At 41.9% G+C, this 20,064-nt stretch overlaps 1 long non-coding RNA gene across 2 annotated transcripts in view; it reads left to right on the top strand.

Annotated features, from left to right (window-relative positions):
* LOC137344549 (uncharacterized) overlaps positions 1 to 20,064 on the top strand; it is a 103,098-nt gene that overhangs the window by 72,694 nt on the left and 10,340 nt on the right. For both annotated transcript variants that reach the window (XR_010968382.1, XR_010968381.1), the window contains 2 exons: positions 17,420 to 17,608; positions 19,683 to 19,825. This is a non-coding gene — a long non-coding RNA (uncharacterized lncRNA). The remainder of the gene's footprint in view (positions 1 to 17,419; positions 17,609 to 19,682; positions 19,826 to 20,064) is intronic.

Raw genomic sequence — 20,064 nt, 5'->3', positions numbered from 1 at the left:
ACCGGACCGGGAGCCAATGTAGGTCAGCGAGCACAGAGTGATGGGTGAACGGGACTTGGTGTGAGTTAGGATACGAGCAGCAGAGTTTTGGACGAGCTCAAGTTTATGGAGGCCGGCCAGGAGAGCATTGGAATAGTCGAGTCTGGATGTAATAAAAGCATGGATGAGGGTTTCAGCATCAGATGGGTTGAGGCATGGGCGGAGACGGGCAATATTACGGAGGTGGAACTAGGTGGTCTTAGTGATGGAGAAGATATGGGATCGGAAGCTCAGAATATTATTACCGTTGACTTATACAAGATTAAATAACCTGTTATGACTGATAATCAAATCCCTTTGAGATGTAGCACAGCAATCAACTAGGCTTGTTCACAATGACTCGATGCTTTCAGTGAATGGTTGTTGATCAAAACCAAGTCTTTTTCCACCCTTAACTAACATTGTGCACACATTCCACTCTTCCTAATCCCACTTACCATAAACCTTTCAAGTTCTTCATTTTCTAGATTTTTTCCATTTGAATCATGATACGTTCGTAGCTACTAAATTTCAGGATTCTAATATGAAACATTGTATAGAAGTTACTGTTCTGAGCAGCACCACCTTCTGGCAGTTATACCTTATAACCAATTAAAGGGGAAGGCAAGTCTGCTGCTCAGTACCGTGGCTTCGGGTGCTTAGCTTGTTATATTAACCCTTTATTTACAACGCTCCACTACAATGCCCTCTAAACATCCATTTCATGGAGACTGAGTGATAGTACCCAGGGGCAGGCTCACCAAAACATCTGCTCCACAGTGACAGGGAACTCTGTCCGCAGGTGGTGGCTGAGCACACCTGTGTTCTTTTCAAAGAGCTTCCTTCAGTTATGGGCCAGCACTGAGATCAGGTCCTACATCAGATTTAGAGTTCCGTTTCCTAATCTTTTGTATTTAAAATAAGAATTGAGAGTGAGCTACCCTGGGCCACTCTAAAAACTCCCAGCTATCACCTACACAGAATTACATAGAATTTACAGCACAGAAACAGGCCATTCGGCCCAACTAGTCTATGCTGGTGTTTATGCTCCACACAAGCTTCTTCCCACCCCTCTTCCTCTAACTCTATCAGCATAACCTTCTATCCCTTTCTCCCTCATGTGTTTATCGAGCTTTCCTTTAAATGCATCTACGCTATTCGCCTCAATTACTCCTTGTGGTAGCGAGTTCCGCCTTCTCACCAGTCTCTGAGTAAAGAAGTTCCTCCTGAATTCCCTATTGGATTTATTGGTGACTATCTTATACTTATGGCCTTAAATCGTAGAATCATAGAATCTGTAAGCACAGAAGGAGGCCATTACTTCTGTTGCAACCTGCAAACAGATAGGGATAATTGGCCAATCAGTCAGCCAAACAAGGGATGATAGGCAGGATGTGATAGCTACAGGGCCTCGCTCAAGTATCGCTGAGGTTAATGAAACTCTTGGATCCGATTTGATTGCGCTGTAAGCACTTTTGTACTTTCATATCTGGTTATGTAGCAGGGGGATTGGACTACAAAAGGAGTTAGACATCAAAGTAAATATATTGATAAAACAGAACAGAAGGAACAGAAAAATTCGCAGCAGCACTTGTACTGTTTTAATTTTTTACAGGTCAATAAAAAAGGCACTAACTTCATGACACTGACTTGTCAAAATACCGCTTAAGTAGGGACCTAGCTGGAGTGACTGGGCACAACTTTTTTTGGGAGGGAGTGAATTAACACTTTAACTTTCTCTATGTGGTATTTTTTCCATACCTGTTAACACATTTGTGTTATATTCTTGTCTGTGCTATTTGAATTAAGTTATTTTCACAACTTAGAATCATACAGCACAGAAGGAGGTCATTCAGCCCATCGTGCCTGTGCTGACTCTTTGAAAGAGCTATCCAATTAATTCCACTCCCTTGCTTTTTCCCCAAAGCCCTGCAAATTTAAAGATAGCATAAGTGATTGGGCACAATATCACAGCTCTTTAATGTCCATATTTACCACGTGTAGTAAAAGTTGCTGCCCAAGAACTGCAATTTCACTTAAAAAAATCCTACAGGCAGTAAAAATCTGATTGATGATTCACTTGCCCCAGTATTAGACATAAGCCCGGGAGATTCAGTTGCGTGAGGGGGAGAAACCAGGACAAAGGGAAGGGGTAGAAAAAAAACAAGAAAAGAAAATATGCTTACACAAACTAGTTTTAAAAAAATGATAGCCTGGGGCTACTTTGAATTTGCTCCAGCCGGTAATGCATTATTGAATAAAGCTCCATCTGTCAAGACATTATTTATTTTTTGTATATTCCTGCTTGGTGACAACTGGAACAAATAACCACAGGTTGGTCAGAATTATATTTAGTGGGAAAGGCAACTGCAAAAATAAATGAAAGACATAAATTAACCCGCAGGTTTAATTAGCTATTGGCCTCGAACACTGCAGCATTGAAATAGTGGCAGTTTTTACTGAAAAATACTAAAATAATAAAAATGAAGAATATTATGCATTAAGAAATTATTTATAGATCTGTAATTTAAAAAAAATAATAGATCTTATTCCCAAGTTACAGAATATTTTTTATGAATGGCACATGAGGGAAGGGATATGTATATTATGAGAGATGAAATAGCCTCTCAGCACTCAAGAGGATGACTAAATAAATATGGTTTTGCACTTTAAAATCAATGGTTAATGATGCATTTGCACTGGAGTTTTTGAATCCATGTCACGCAAATACTGAAGTATAACTGGGGAGTGAAAGAAAGACTTGCATTTATATAGCGCCTTATCATGATTCTCCACTGTCTCAGAATGCTTCACACCATTTCTGAGATAGGGTTGGTAACTGAGACTTAATATAAGAAGGTTTGGAGAAAAGGTCCTTCAGCCCATCAATCCTTCTCCATCCACACTCCATGTATAATTATTCTATCATGGAGATTTCTCCATCACTACCTGCTGATCCTGACTTTAAGGATATCAGCAAGTCCTTTTTAAAGGTGTCAATTGACCTTAAATCTATTACTTTTTCTGGCACTCTGTTCCTTGTAGGCACCATCTATCCTCCTTGGTGGAGGGGGGTGGGCAGCGGAATAAGCAGGGCCTCTTTGGATTCAAATTGGTTAATGGCTGGTGATCGTAACCAAGTCAACTGTCTGATCTCTCTAATCCGATAGCTGAGCCAGGCAGCTCCACAATCATCCAAGACATGGATGGTTGGTGATTAACCAGCCAGCTTGGCTCACGAATGGAAGCTAGAGAAGTAGACCTGTCAATGGAGGCTGGAATCCGCCCCACTTGGCCCCAGATAACCTTGCAAGCCAATGCCCCTTGTGTTTGTAGGCTGCACAGTTTTCGCTTATTAAACTCCAGCAGTACCTTGTGCACACTTTGGCACCTGACATCCTGAATTTATGTTCCCTGGACTTAGATAAGCAGGATGTGTCCTTAATGAACAAACACAACATTCTTAACAGCTCAATTTGGAGACTATTGAACATGGTGACTGGTTTCTGTGTGTGTAAGTTCGCCAAAAGAAATACCCACCATCCTGGGAAATATTTTATAATCTTTAATGTTGCTTGAAACTTGTGAATTTTATGCTTGCACCCTTGAGTACTACATCCATGTTAAATAGCGAAGGCGAAATTTCCTTTTGCCTTTCAGGGATCAATATTGAATTTGGAAATAAAGTGCGTGCAGATAAAGTGAAAGGACTGAATGGCTTTCCGTCATTTAGATAGCAGATATTTTAGCCAAGCACAAGGAAGAAATGATTTGTACACCTATCAGCCAAATTAAATTTTCCTTTGGCAATGCATAGATTTTGAACACAAGACTCAGAGGTGAAAGGACACCCTGGTCCCTCATTCAGGAAACATCATAGAATTGGGTGACAATTCAATCTGCCAATCACAGTTCCACTGGAAGAGAAAGCAGCATTCCTCTGCTTCCAGGAAGGAAGCAATGAGCATGTGCAAGTGGTTACAATGGGAGTTGTAACGTCAGGGAAATGCAAAGAGTCAGATTTAATGACCAGCAAGAATGATGTGGATCAATTTAGTGAAACATTTGGAGCTACATGTAAGTGACTCACGTCAAAATAGATTTTCAAACTAAATCAGTGAGTCTCAGTTCTAGTGAGTGACACTTGGAGAGTTATTCAGTCGTTACAACATAAATATACTCTTCCTCTACATCATTATTCTGGCCTGCACGACTATAAGGTGGGTGTGTTTGTAATTTTGTGATAATTCTCCAGGTATACAACATTCCAAAATCTAATATAGTTTCATATCTGACTATTGAAGCCTGTTATTCATTTTCCTTCTTCGGTTATTAAGTTAGGTCTTTGGAGTTTCCCACTTGTGGCATTGCTCATGGTGGTTTGGAGGACATTTTTTTTTGATAATAACAGGAACCTTATACGTGTAATGTAATATAATCTGAGGGATGTACAGTAGCAAGTTAAGGATAATTTTTTTTTTTTATTCGTTCATGGGATGTGGGCGTCGCTGACGAGGCCAGCATTTATTGCCCATCCCTAATTGCCCTCGAGAAGGTGGTGGTGAGCCGCCTTCTTGAACCGCTGCAGTCCGTGTGGTGACGGTTCTCCCAGAGTGCTGTTAGGAAGGGAGTTCCAGGATTTTGACCCAGCGACAATGAAGGAACGGCGATATATTTCCAAGTCGGGATGGTGTGTGACTTGGAGGGGAACGTGCAGGTGGTGTTGTTCCCATGTGCCTGCTGCTCTTGTCCTTCTAGGTGGTAGAGGTTGCGGGTTTGGGAGGTGCTGTCGAAGAAGCCTTGGCGAGTTGCTGCAGTGCATCCTGTGGATGGTGCACACTGCAGCCACAGTGCGCCGGTGGTGAAGGAAGTGAATGTTTAGGGTGGTGGATGGGGTGCCAATCAAGCGGGCTGCTTTATCTTGGATGGTGTCGAGCTTCTTGAGTGTTGTTGGAGCTGCACTCATCCAGGCAAGTGGAGAGTATTCCATCACACTCCTGACTTGTGCCTTGTAGATGGTGGAAAGGCTTTGGGGAGTCAGGAGGTGAGTCACTCGCCGCAGAATACCCAGCCTCTGACCTGCTCTCGTAGCCACAGTATTTATATGGCTGGTCCAGTTCAGTTTCTGGTCAATGGTGACCCCCAGGATGTTGATGGTGGGGGATTCGGCAATGGTAATGCCGTTGAATGTCAAGGGGAGGTGGTTAGACTCTCTCTTGTTGGAGATGGTCATTGCCTGGCACTTATCTGGCGCGAATGTTACTTGCCACTTATGAGCCCAAGCCTGGATGTTGTCCAGGTCTTGCTGCATGCGGGCTCGGACTGCTTCATTATCTGAGGGGTTGCGAATGGAACTGAACACTGTGCAGTCATCAGCGAACATCCCCATTTCTGACCTTATGATGGAGGGAAGGTCATTGATGAAGCAGCTGAAGATGGTTGGGCCTAGGACACTGCCCTGAGGAACTCCTGCAGCAATGCCCTGGGGCTGAGATGATTGGCCTCCAACAACCACTACCATCTTCCTTTGTGCTGGGTATGACTCCAGCCACTGGAGAGTTTTCCCCCTGATTCCCATGGACTTCAATTTTACTAGGGCTCCTTGGTGCCACACTCGGTCAAATGCTGCCTTGATGTCAAGGGCAGTCACTCTCACCTCACCTCTGGAATTCAGCTCTTTTGTCCATGTTTGGACCAAGGCTGTAATGAGGTCTGGAGCCGAGTGGTCCTGGCGGAACCCAAACTGAGCATCGGTGAGCAGGTTATTGGTGAGTAAGTGCCGCTTGATAGCACTGTCGACGACACCTTCCATCACTTTGCTGATGATTGAGAGTAGACTGATGGGGCGGTAATTGGCCGGATTGGATTTGTCAAACCTAACAAAGACTTATAGAATCATAGGATCTTCAATCAACTGTTACTATAGTTACCCAGATATTGGGCAGCTAAAGCCACAGGGACCAAATATCCATGGGGGTGTTGGGATGAGCTAGCATGAGCCCTCAGTCGATGACCACCCTTAAGAATGTGGGTTCAGGATGAGGCCTCCTGTTTCACATCCAACTAGTGGGCACCTGTGCCATGAGGGGAGCATCTGGGGCTTCTGTCTGTTCCAGAGCAACTTGTTGGTTCCAGGGGTGGGGTTGTTGAGTCCTGGCCTAGAATGCACTCAGAATGAGCCAGTGATCACCTTTTGCAAGGGGAGAGATCGAGCTAGATCTTTGTAAAGAGATTGCATTTAAATTAATATATTTTAAAAAAAATTACCTTTCTCTTCAGGATTGTAAGCCACAATCCTGGCCATCCCATGTAAGGCCAGACCTGATGGAAATGGGCCTTCCTGAATCACCTAATTGTAAATAAATCAGATCAGCAATTTTTGCTTGTACCAACTTATCAGTGTTGTCATATTTTCTACCTTTTGAATAGACAGGAGATGTAGTGGAAATCCTACTTAAGGAGATATTAGGACAGGTGACCAAAAACTTGGTCAAAGAGGTAAGTGTTAAGGAACGCCTTCAAGGAGGAGAGAGAGGTAGAGAGGAGGAGAGGTTTAAGGAGGGAATTCCAGAACTTAGGGCCTAGACAGCTGAAGGCATGGCCGCCCGTGGTGGAGCGATTAAAATCAAAGAATGCGGAAGATGCAAGAATTGAAGGAACGCAGAGTTCTTGGAGCATTGTAGGGCAGGAGGAGATTTATCTCTTATTTGAAGATAAATTTTTCAAGGCTCTGCTCTTGGCATGGAGCCTGGCTTGACAAGAGCATGAATCAGGCACGCTGACCTCTGCATCCGATTCTCCGATCTCTGCTGCCATTGAACGAGATTCCACTGGGGGAAAAGTTTACCCTTTGGTTTATATTTCAGAAATTACTTGATCTCTATCCCACTCACGAACCTCGGACTGTCCCAATCAAAACCAGACAGGTTCCAAATCTAATAAGTAACAAAGCTTCCCGTGTGTTAGGATGTGTGAATTATGACTTCATCCTGTTTATTCCTATCTTGCAGACTGAAGAGTTAAAAACAGAATACAAGCTTAAATGGGAAACACAATAACATGAATTTAGCCTTGTGCTGTGACTCCTCCCAGACTCATCAGTCTTCATTTTATGATTGATTTACGGAGGAAAGAAACATTTGCATTGTTTAGCGCCTAAAATTCTACTGGGCTTGTAATCTTGCAGCTGGTCCCACTCCGCCACCATAACTTCACTGGACATGTGGTGGAAACCAGCTCTCAGGAAATTCCCGGCCCTGGATCTACTTCCTCCCAGTGTGCGTGGATCCGGGAGGATTCGGGTATCCTGCTGGATCGAACCAGAGTGAATTCTGCAGAATCTCCAATGATTGCAGATCTCTGTTTTTTCAATTTCCTCCCCAGCTGCTGGCTGATGTTTGGTTTCCTCAGCTCACTGAGGCCAATGATAGCTCGACTGCAGCTTAGATCAGCTAACTCGACACAGACCAAGTGGTCATTTCTCATGTGTGACCCGGGAGTGAGTGTCAATGGGCTATTCACCGTAGGGACATTCCAGCTGAGCTCGATCCCATCTCTTACAGGCCTTGTTTTCTTGAGCACACAGCCTAACATCAGTTTAGGTAACCAGACTACACCACTTTACTCCTTGCTGTACTGAGTTAGCAAGGCCAAGATCTAACAATGAACCCAACTCATGGTGAATTGCTTGCTGGATATTTTAGTCGGATTCCCACGACATCTCCTGTCTATTCACAAGGCAGTAAATATGACAACACTGATGAGTTTGGACAGGCAATAATTGTTGATCTGATTTATTTACAATTAGGTGATTCAGAGAAGCTAAGACCTAGATAAGGTACTAAACAGCACTGGTGGTAATTAACAATGCATACAAAAGTGATGACTGTTTAAAAGAGTCCATTGTTCTCCCAGCTTTTTTTGGCAACTCCTGAAGTGACAGTCTCTTGTTGTAAAATGTAAGCTGCCTGCTTATGGGACTGTCTGTCTCTGAACATGTTGGGCAAATGCCAGAACTGCTGAATACTGAAAGGTTCTTGTGTTTGAAGGATGAAAAGCATTTTTGAAGATTGTTATTGACAAAACAAAATCTTGGCAGTCTATCATCTCATCAACAATGGGAAGATGTTCTGGGAACACATGACTACAATCAGGAATTATATTTGATACTGCCATTGTACCATGATGGACGAACAGGCAATATTCCTGTCTGTCGTCAAATCTTAAAAAACTTTCAAGAAGCAAATTGTTAGCTGTGACAGGATACAAAACTTTACTCTGCTGTGGGTAATTTTTGCCTTTCAAATGGTACCTTTACACGGGCACATGTTGAGTTTGGGTTCTGGGAGACTGGCACCTGAGTGCTAGCTGCCTGCATTTCTACTGACAAAGGACGGCTTTCTTAAAAACTGTGTTTGTGATTCTCCTGTGAGGGTAGAGAGCTGGATTTAACAATCCTTCTTCTTACAACTGAATGATGTGGAGATGCCGGTGATGGACTGGGGTTGACAATTGTAAACAATTTTACAACACCAAGTTATAGTCCAGCAATTTTATTTTAAATTCCACAAGCTTTCGGAGGCTTCCTCCTTCGTCAGGTGAACGGTGTGGAAATGAAATTTTCGAATCCTTCACATTTGAAAATCACAGAACAATGCCTGCTAATTACTGCCCGTTGCCAAGGCAATCACAGTGAGCAGACAGAAAGGTGTCACCTAAAAAGGCCACCGAATATACAAACCCCCCAAAAAAAGAGAGAGAGATAAGGAAGACAGTCAATGACCTGTTATATTAAAAACAGATAACATTTGTTCGCTGGTGGGGTTACGTGTAGTGTGACATGAACCCAAGATCCCGGTTGAGGCCGTCCTCATGGGTGCGGAACTTGGCTATCAATTTCTGCTCGACGATTTTGCGTTGTCGTGTGTCTCGAAGGCCGCCTTGGAGTACGCTTACCCGAAGGTCGGTGGCTGAATGTCCATGACTGCTGAAGTGTTCCCCGACAGGGAGAGAACCCTCCTGTTTGGCGATTGTTGCGCGGTGTCCGTTCATCCGTTGTCGCAGCGTCTGCATGGTCTTGCCAATGTACCATGCTCTGGGGCATCCTTTCCTGCAACGTATGAGGTAGACAACGTTGGCCGAGTCACAGGAGTATGAACCGTGCACCTGGTGGGTGGTGTCCTCTCGTGTGATGGTGGTATCTGTGTCGATGATCTGGCATGTCTTGCAGAGGTTACCGTGGAAGGGTTGTGTGGTGTCGTGGACGCTGTTCTCCTGAAGGCTTGGTAATTTGCTGCGAACGATGGTTTGTTTGAGGTTGGGTGGCTGTTTAAAGGCGAGTAGTGGAGGTGTGGGGATGGCCATAGCGAGGTGTTCGTCATCATTGATGACATGTTGAAGGCTGCGGAGAACATGGCGCAGTTTCTCCGCTCCGGGGAAGTACTGGACGACGAAGGGTACTCTGTTGGTTGCGTCCCGTGTTAGTCTTCTGAGGAGGTCTACGCGATTTTTCACTGTGGCCCGTCGGAACTGTCGATCGATGAGTCGAGCATCATATCCCGTTCTTACCAGACACAGATACCACCATCACACGAGAGGACACCACCCACCAGGTGCACGGTTCATACTCCTGTGACTCGGCCAACGTTGTCTACCTCATACGTTGCAGGAAAGGATGTCCCAGAGCATGGTACATTGGCAAGACCATGCAGACGCTGCGACAACGGATGAACGGACACCGCGCAACAATCGCCAAACAGGAGGGTTCTCTCCCTGTCGGGGAACACTTCAGCAGTCATGGACATTCAGCCACCGACCTTCGGGTAAGCATACTCCAAGGCGGCCTTCGAGACACACGACAACGCAAAATCGTCAAGCAGAAATTGATAGCCAAGTTCCGCACCCATGGGGACGGCCTCAACCGGGATCTTGGGTTCATGTCACACTACACGAAACCCCACCAGCGAACAAATGTTATCTGTTTTTAATATAACTGGTCATTGACTGTCTTCCTTCTCTCTCTCTCTTTTTTTTTGGGGGGGTTTGTATATTCGGTGGCCTTTTTAGGTGACACCTTTCTGTCTGCTCACTGTGATTGCCTTGGCAACGGGCAGTAATCACCAGGCATTGTTCTGTGATTTTCAAATGTGAAGGATTCGAAAATTTCATTTCCACACCGTTCACCTGACGAAGGAGGAAGCCTCCGAAAGCTTGTGGAATTTAAAATAAAATTGCTGGACTATAACTTGGTGTTGTAAAATTGTTTACAACTGAATGGTTTGCGAGGCCACTTCAGAGAGCAGTTAAGGATTGGTGTGGGACCAGAGTCACATATAACACAGACTGGGAAAGAACGGCAGGTTTCCTTCCTCAAGCGCCTTGGGACATTTTACGATGTTAAAGGCACTATATAAATGTGAGTTGTTGTTGCTAACAGTGTCAATGAGAGGGCTGGATTTAACAGTGCAAATGAGAGGGCTGGAATTAATGGTACAAATGAGAGGGTTGGATTTAACAGTGTAAATGAGAGAGCTGGATTTAACAGTATAAATGAGAAGGCTGGATTTAACAGTATAAATGAGAGAGCTGGATTTAACAGTGTAAATGAGAGGGTTGCATTTAACAGTATAAATGAGAGAGCTGGATTTAACAGTATAAATGAGAGAGCTGGATTTAACAATATAAATGAGGGAGCTGGATTTAACAGTATAAATGAGAGGCCTGGATTTAACAGTGTAAATGAGAGGGCTGGATTTAACAGTATAAATGATAGAGATGGATTTAACAGTGTAAATGAGAGGGCTGGATTTAACAGTGTAAATGAGAGGGCTGGATTTAACAGTATAAATGAGAGGGCTGGCTTTAACAGTGTAAATGTGAGGGCTGGATTTAACAGTATAAATGAGAGGGTTGGAGTTAACAGTATAAATGAGAGAGCTGGATTTAACAGTGTCAATGAGAGGGCTGGATTTAACAGTGTAAATGAGAGGGCTGGATTTAACAGTATAAATGAGAGGGCTGGATTTAACAGTGTAAATGAGAGGGCTGGATTTAACAGTATAAATGAGAGGGCTGGATTTAACAGTGTAAATGAGAGGGTTGGATTTAACAGTATAAAAGAGACAGCTGGATTTAACAGTGTAAATGAGAGGGCTGGATTTAACAGTGTAAATGAGAGGGTTGGATTTAACAGTTTAAAAGAGAGAGCTGGATTCAACAGTATAAATGAGAGGGCTGGATTCAATAGTGTAAATGAAAGGGTTGGATTTAACAGTATAAATGAGAGGGCTGGATTTAACAGTGCAAATGAGAGGGTTGGATTTAACAGTATAAATGAGAGGGCTGGATTTAACAGTATAAATGAGAGGGCTGGATTTAACAGTGTAAATGAGAGGGCTGTATTTTACAATGTAAATGAGAGGGCTGGATTTAACAGTGTAAATGAGAGGGCTGGATTTAACAGTATAAATGAGAGGGCTGGATTTAACAGTGTAAATGAGAGGGCTGTATTTTACAATGTAAATGAGAGGGCTGGATTTAACAGTGTAAATGAGAGGGCTGGATTTAACAGTATAAATGAGAGGGTTGGCTTTTACCGTGTAAATGAGAGGGCTGGATTTAACAGTGTAAATGAGAGGGCTGGATTTAACAGTATAAATGAGAGAGCTGGATTTAACAGTGTAAATGGGAGGGCTGGATTTAACAGTGTAAATGAGAGGGCTGGATTTAACAGTATAAATGAGAGAGCTGGATTTAACAGTGTAAATGAAAGGGCTGGATTTAACAGTATAAATGAGAGGGTTGGATTTAACAGTATAAATGAGAGAGCTGGATTTAACAGTTTAAATGAGAGGGTTGGATTTAACAGCATAAAAGAGGGAGCTGGATTTAACAGTGTAAATGAGAGTGCTGGATTTAACAGTGTGAATGAGAGGGTTGGATTTAACAGTATAAATGAGAGGGCTGGATTTAATAGTGCAAATGAAAGGGTTGGATTTAACAGTATAAATGAGAGGGCTGGATTTAACAGTGTAAATGAGAGGGCTGGATTTAACAGTATAAATGAGAGGGCTGGATTTAACAGTGTAAATGAGAGGGTTGGATTTAACAGTATAAAAGAGACAGCTGGATTTAACAGTGTAAATGAGAGGGCTGGATTTAACAGTGTAAATGAGAGGGTTGGATTTAACAGTTTAAAAGAGAGAGCTGGATTCAACAGTATAAATGAGAGGGCTGGATTCAATAGTGTAAATGAAAGGGTTGGATTTAACAGTATAAATGAGAGGGTTGGATTTAACAGTATAAATGAGAGAGCTGGATTTAACAGTTTAAATGAGAGGATTGGATTTAACAGCATAAAAGAGGGAGCTGGATTTAACAGTGTAAATGAGAGTGCTGGATTTAACAGTGTGAATGAGAGGGTTGGATTTAACAGTATAAATGAGAGGGCTGGATTTAATAGTGCAAATGAAAGGGTTGGATTTAACAGTATAAATGAGAGGGCTGGATTTAACAGTGTAAATGAGAGGGCTGGATTTAACAGTATAAATGAGAGGGCTGGATTTAACAGTGTAAATGAGAGGGCTGGATTTAACAGTATAAATGAGAGGGTTGGATTTAACAGTATAAATGAGAGGGCTGGATTTAACAGTATGAATGAGAGAGCTGGATTTAATAGTGTGAATGAGAGGGCTGGATTTAACAGTGTAAATGAGAGGGCTGGATTTAACAGTGTAAATGAGAGGGCTGGATTTAACAGTGTAAATGAGAGGGCTGGATTTAATAGTGTGAATGAGAGGGCTGGATTTAACAGTGTAAATGAGAGGGCTGGCTTTAACAGTGTAAATGTGAGGGCTGGATTTAACAGTATAAATGAGAGGGTTGGAGTTAACAGTATAAATGAGAGAGCTGGATTTAACAGTGTCAATGAGAGGGCTGGATTTAACAGTGTAAATGAGAGGGCTGGATTTAACAGTATAAATGAGAGGGCTGGATTTAACAGTGTAAATGAGAGGGCTGGATTTAACAGTATAAATGAGAGGGCTGGATTTAACAGTGTAAATGAGAGGGTTGGATTTAACAGTATAAAAGAGACAGCTGGATTTAACAGTGTAAATGAGAGGGCTGGATTTAACAGTGTAAATGAGAGGGTTGGATTTAACAGTTTAAAAGAGAGAGCTGGATTCAACAGTATAAATGAGAGGGCTGGATTCAATAGTGTAAATGAAAGGGTTGGATTTAACAGTATAAATGAGAGGGCTGGATTTAACAGTGCAAATGAGAGGGTTGGATTTAACAGTATAAATGAGAGGGCTGGATTTAACAGTATAAATGAGAGGGCTGGATTTAACAGTGTAAATGAGAGGGCTGTATTTTACAATGTAAATGAGAGGGCTGGATTTAACAGTGTAAATGAGAGGGCTGGATTTAACAGTATAAATGAGAGGGCTGGATTTAACAGTATAAATGAGAGGGCTGGCTTTAACAGTGTAAATGTGAGGGCTGGATTTAACAGTATAAATGAGAGGGTTGGAGTTAACAGTATAAATGAGAGAGCTGGATTTAACAGTGTCAATGAGAGGGCTGGATTTAACAGTGTAAATGAGAGGGCTGGATTTAACAGTATAAATGAGAGGGCTGGATTTAACAGTGTAAATGAGAGGGCTGGATTTAACAGTATAAATGAGAGGGCTGGATTTAACAGTGTAAATGAGAGGGTTGGATTTAACAGTATAAAAGAGACAGCTGGATTTAACAGTGTAAATGAGAGGGCTGGATTTAACAGTGTAAATGAGAGGGTTGGATTTAACAGTTTAAAAGAGAGAGCTGGATTCAACAGTATAAATGAGAGGGCTGGATTCAATAGTGTAAATGAAAGGGTTGGATTTAACAGTATAAATGAGAGGGCTGGATTTAACAGTGCAAATGAGAGGGTTGGATTTAACAGTATAAATGAGAGGGCTGGATTTAACAGTATAAATGAGAGGGCTGGATTTAACAGTGTAAATGAGAGGGCTGTATTTTACAATGTAAATGAGAGGGCTGGATTTAACAGTGTAAATGAGAGGGCTGGATTTAACAGTATAAATGAGAGGGCTGGATTTAACAGTGTAAATGAGAGGGCTGTATTTTACAATGTAAATGAGAGGGCTGGATTTAACAGTGTAAATGAGAGGGCTGGATTTAACAGTATAAATGAGAGGGTTGGCTTTTACCGTGTAAATGAGAGGGCTGGATTTAACAGTGTAAATGAGAGGGCTGGATTTAACAGTATAAATGAGAGAGCTGGATTTAACAGTGTAAATGGGAGGGCTGGATTTAACAGTGTAAATGAGAGGGCTGGATTTAACAGTATAAATGAGAGAGCTGGATTTAACAGTGTAAATGAAAGGGCTGGATTTAACAGTATAAATGAGAGGGTTGGATTTAACAGTATAAATGAGAGAGCTGGATTTAACAGTTTAAATGAGAGGGTTGGATTTAACAGCATAAAAGAGGGAGCTGGATTTAACAGTGTAAATGAGAGTGCTGGATTTAACAGTGTGAATGAGAGGGTTGGATTTAACAGTATAAATGAGAGGGCTGGATTTAATAGTGCAAATGAAAGGGTTGGATTTAACAGTATAAATGAGAGGGCTGGATTTAACAGTGTAAATGAGAGGGCTGGATTTAACAGTATAAATGAGAGGGCTGGATTTAACAGTGTAAATGAGAGGGTTGGATTTAACAGTATAAAAGAGACAGCTGGATTTAACAGTGTAAATGAGAGGGCTGGATTTAACAGTGTAAATGAGAGGGTTGGATTTAACAGTTTAAAAGAGAGAGCTGGATTCAACAGTATAAATGAGAGGGCTGGATTCAATAGTGTAAATGAAAGGGTTGGATTTAACAGTATAAATGAGAGGGTTGGATTTAACAGTATAAATGAGAGAGCTGGATTTAACAGTTTAAATGAGAGGATTGGATTTAACAGCATAAAAGAGGGAGCTGGATTTAACAGTGTAAATGAGAGTGCTGGATTTAACAGTGTGAATGAGAGGGTTGGATTTAACAGTATAAATGAGAGGGCTGGATTTAATAGTGCAAATGAAAGGGTTGGATTTAACAGTATAAATGAGAGGGCTGGATTTAACAGTGTAAATGAGAGGGCTGGATTTAACAGTATAAATGAGAGGGCTGGATTTAACAGTGTAAATGAGAGGGCTGGATTTAACAGTATAAATGAGAGGGTTGGATTTAACAGTATAAATGAGAGGGCTGGATTTAACAGTATGAATGAGAGAGCTGGATTTAATAGTGTGAATGAGAGGGCTGGATTTAACAGTGTAAATGAGAGGGCTGGATTTAACAGTGTAAATGAGAGGGCTGGATTTAACAGTGTAAATGAGAGGGCTGGATTTAATAGTGTGAATGAGAGGGCTGGATTTAACAGTGTAAATGAGAGGGCTGGATTTAATAGTGTGAATGAGAGGGCTGGATTTAACAGTGTAAATGAGAGGGCTGGATTTAATAGTGTGAATGAGAGGGCTGGATTTAACAGTGTAAATGAGAGGGCTGGATTTAATAGTGTGAATGAGAGGGCTGGATTTAATAGTGTAAATGAGAGGGCTGGATTTAACAGTGTAAATGAGAGGGCTGGATTTAACAGTGTAAATGAGAGGGCTGGATTTAACAGTATGAATGAGAGGGCTGGATTTAATAGTGTGAATGAGAGGACTGGATTTAACAGTGTAAATGAGAGGGCTGGATTTAATCGTGTAAATGAGAGGGCTGGATTTAACAGTATAAATGAGAGGGCTGGATTTAACAGTATAAATGAGAGGGTTGGATTTAATAGTGTAAATGAGAGAGCTGGATTTAACAGTATAAATGAGAGGGTTGGATTTAACAGTGTAAATGAGAGAGCTGGATTTAACAGTATAAATGAGAGGGCTGGATTTAACAGTATAAATGAGAGGGTTGGATTTAATAGTGTAAATGAGAGGGCTGGATTTAACAGTATAAATGAGAGGGTTGGATTTAACAGTATGAATGAGATGGTTGGATTTAATAGTGTAAATGATAGGGCTGGATTTAACAGTGTAAATGAGAGGGCTGGATTTAACAGTGTAAATGAGAGGGCTGGATTTAACTATGTAAATGAGAAGGCTGGATTTAACAGTGTAAATGAGAGGGTTGGATTTTACATTGTAAATGAGAGGGCTGGATTTAACAGTGTAAATCAGAGGGTTGCATTTAACAGTATAAATGAGAGGGCTGGATTTAACAGTATAAATGAGAGGGTTGGATTTTACATTGTAAATGAGAGGGCTGGATTTAACAGTGTAAATGAGAGGGCTGGATTTAACAGTATAAATGAGAGGGTTGGATTTTACATTGTAAATGAGAGGGCTGGATTTAACAGTGTAAATCAGAGGGTTGCATTTAACAGTATAAATGAGAGGGCTGGATTTAACAGTATAAATGAGAGGGTTGGATTTTACATTGTAAATGAGAGGGCTGGATTTAACAGTGTAAATGAGAGTGCTGGATTTAACAGTGTAAATCAGAGGGTTGCATTCAACAGTATAAATGAGAGGGCTGGATTTAACAGTATAAATGAGAGAGCTGGATTTAACAGTATAAATGAGAGGGCTGGATTTAACAGTGTAAATGAGAGAGCTGGATTTAATAGTGTAAATGAGAGGGCTGGATTTAATCGTGTAAATTAGAGGGCTGGATTTAATAGTGTAAATGAGAGTGCTGGATTTAATAGTGTAAATGAGAGTGCTGGCGCACAGATGTCAGTCTTCCCAGAATCTGAACATGAATTGTGCCATTTTAGAAAGTGAATTAACTAAAGACAGTTAATACATTGGACCAATTCAGGGTAGAATGTTTGGGCCTTTTTTAATTCCTAAAACCCACTCTACTTAAGAATGTTATCCATTTTAATACATTAAAAATTAAACCAGCAGGAAGCTCTCCAGTTTGTGGCATCAGCCCCGGCCAGTGCACATACGTTGTTCAGCGGGCATCACTGGACTGCAATGAGGACCGGAAATCCTGGCTGATGTTTGGTTTCCTCAGCTCAATGAGGCCAATGATAGTTCTGCTGCAGCTCAGATCAGCTAACTCGACACAGACCGAGTATAGAACTTGAGACCTTCTCGGTCTTCGTAACTCAACACCACAGCATATGGTGCATTTATTCACTGAGCATTCAGAGATAAATGATTGTAGTCCTGAGAAAATCATCCTGGCCTTGTTTTGCTTTATATTGTCAATGATCAACATTAATGCATAAAGCTGTTGTTAAATGACTTGTACTTCACTATGGTCTCATTTGTATTCTATTGCAGCTTCTTTTACTTTTTTCTGCTTTTGATTGCAACTTTTAATATTTGTCTTTTTGCAATTACAGGTCCCAGAACCTTTGCCCGAGTCAAAAATAGCCACCTTCACTCGAGATATTTCTAGCTCCCAATTGGTGATTACAGATTACCACGTTCAAAGATCAAAACAACAAGGGAATTGCTTCAGACCTCTGACAACGATTGGTTCACAAATCTACAGCACAACAGTCTGCAGTCTGTGGAAGCTAAGCAAACAGGTTAGCAATTTTTTTAAAACCAACTATCACTATTACTAGTAAGCTAATAACTGCCATTAGTAAAAGGGTCAAGTGGATCTTTTCAGTTAATATTGATGCTGTGGGATAATAGCGGACAAACACTTAGGGATAAATGATAGGATTTAGCGCTCCCGTTGCAGAGCAATGCATGACAGGAGTACAAATTGGGAGTTTGGGTATGAAGGTCAGCACTAACAGAATGTGGCCTGCTCAATTTTCCATCCATTAAAATTAATGGTCGGGAAATCATATGGGCCGTGAATTGGGCTATGACCTCCGTGCCTGAATTCCTGTTTCTCGCTTCCGTTGTGCAAAGCTCTGCGCCAGGAATGCTAAATCTTGCCCTTAAACTTGCACCTTGGAGCTTTTATCTGAAACTCCTCTCTCCATTATGTGTTACCCCATTCATTTTAAACTCTACAGCTTCAGAATTATTTTCCTCTTCATTCTCAGGATGTGAGCGTTGCTGGCAAGACCGGCATTTAATAACCATTCCTAGTTGCCTTTCAACTGTGTGGCTTGCTCGGCCACTATCAGAGGGCAGATAAGAGTCAACCACATTGGTGCGGGACTGGAGTCACATATAACCCAGGCTGGGTAAGGACAGCCAGTTTCCTTCCCTAAAGGACGTTAATGAATCTGTTGGGTTTTTGTGATAATCCAACAACTTCATGGTCACTTTTACTGATACACCCTACTGATACCAACTTTTTATTTCCAGATTTTTAAAACTGAATTCAAATTCTCAAACTGCCATGGTGGGATTTGAACTCATATTTTCTGGATTATTGGTCCAGTAATTTAACCACAATACCATCATACTTCCCAGGGATACCTTGGGGGGAGAGGGGGGTGAGCCCGGTGGGCACCCCGCTTGGTGGCGGGTTAAAATGCCATCGGCATGGGACCCTGATTTGGGTCCCATTTTATTAATGCAATTACATAGAATTTACAGTACAGAAACAGGCCATTTGGCCCAACTGGTTTATGCCAGTGTTTTTATGCTCCACACAAGGCTCCTACCACATCTAACACTATCAGCATAACCTTCTATTCATTTCTCCCTCATGTGTTTATCTAGCTTCCCCTTAAATGCATCTATGCTAGTGATCTCAACTATTCCTTCTGGGAGTGAGTTCCACTTTCTAACCATTATCTGGGTAAAGAAGTTTCTCCTGAATTCCCTATTGGATTTATTAGTGACTATCTTATATTTATGTCCCCTAGTTTTGGTCTCGCCCACAAGTGGAAACATCTTCTCTACGTCATTTAGTTAATTCTGGCGGAACCCTCATCCGCCGCCAAAATCAATGGCGTTCAGATCATAAATCGGCAGGAACGGGAAATGGAACCACTTAATTTTCACCCTTGACCTGCACCATTCCTGCGGAGCAGGGAGAGTTAAAATCCCTCCCCCCTCCCCCAACCCAAGCATGTCAGTCAGCATCTGTGGAGAGAAGGGACAGTTTAGCGCGTCGGATGTGGACCGTTTTGAAGAAGGTTCCCTAAACATCAGCCTGTCTGTTCTCTCCTCAGGTGCTGCCCGATCTGCCGAGCGTTTCTAGCATTTTTTTTTTTGTTATCCCTGAGCTGGGTTTTATAAATCATGGTTTGCCTCCCCAGTGCTTCAGTGGGCAAACGTGGTTTGTGTTGTGCTACTGAGCTTTTTTAGACCATGGGAAGGCCACAGAAGTGAGGACGACATCACAATTGCAGTGAGACCACTGGTAGCACGTGTCAGAAATTCAGAATGCACTATCCTCCAACCATTAAAATTAATGGTTATAAATTCATGAACAATGTGCTCCCGAATTTCTGAAATTTGCTGTCAGCAAAGTAAGTCCCACTGAAAAGATGGAGTCGTTAAATTTCCCCTTTTATGTCACTTCTGTTAATTAAATTCTTACAAGATTTTCTTTCCTTGATTGTCTACCCTCTTGTCCAAAACTTGACATTCTAATACAATTCCGTAAAATTTTGAGGCTCTTCTTTCTCTTATTTGTTTTTGGGATATGGATGACACTTGACCTGCAGAATTTTTGCCCATCCCTAGTTGGCCTGAGAAGGTGGTGGTGGGCCTTCTCCATGAACCACTGCAATCCTTGTTCCCTCGGTGCTCCTACGATGCTGTTAAGTGGGGAATTCCATGATCTTGACTATTGACCGTGATGATGAAGGATGATGAATGGTCAGGAGGTGAGCCATTTACACCAAGTACCTCGCCTTTACCATGCTCTTGTAGTCATGGTGTTAATATAGCTCATCCTGTTAATTTTTTGGTCAGTGTTGGTGACTCAGCGATGATGCCATTGAAGGTCAGGGGTAAGTCCTTGGACTTTATCTTCTTGAAGATAACCATTACTTGACACTTATGTGACACTAATATTGCCTGTTACTAGACCGCCCAAGCCTGGATGGTGTCCAAGATCTGCCAC

The sequence above is a fragment of the Heptranchias perlo genome, chromosome 27 (assembly GCF_035084215.1).
Source record: "Heptranchias perlo isolate sHepPer1 chromosome 27, sHepPer1.hap1, whole genome shotgun sequence".
Classification (NCBI taxonomy): domain Eukaryota; kingdom Metazoa; phylum Chordata; class Chondrichthyes; order Hexanchiformes; family Hexanchidae; genus Heptranchias; species Heptranchias perlo.
This window is presented reverse-complemented; position numbering and strand designations above follow the sequence as displayed.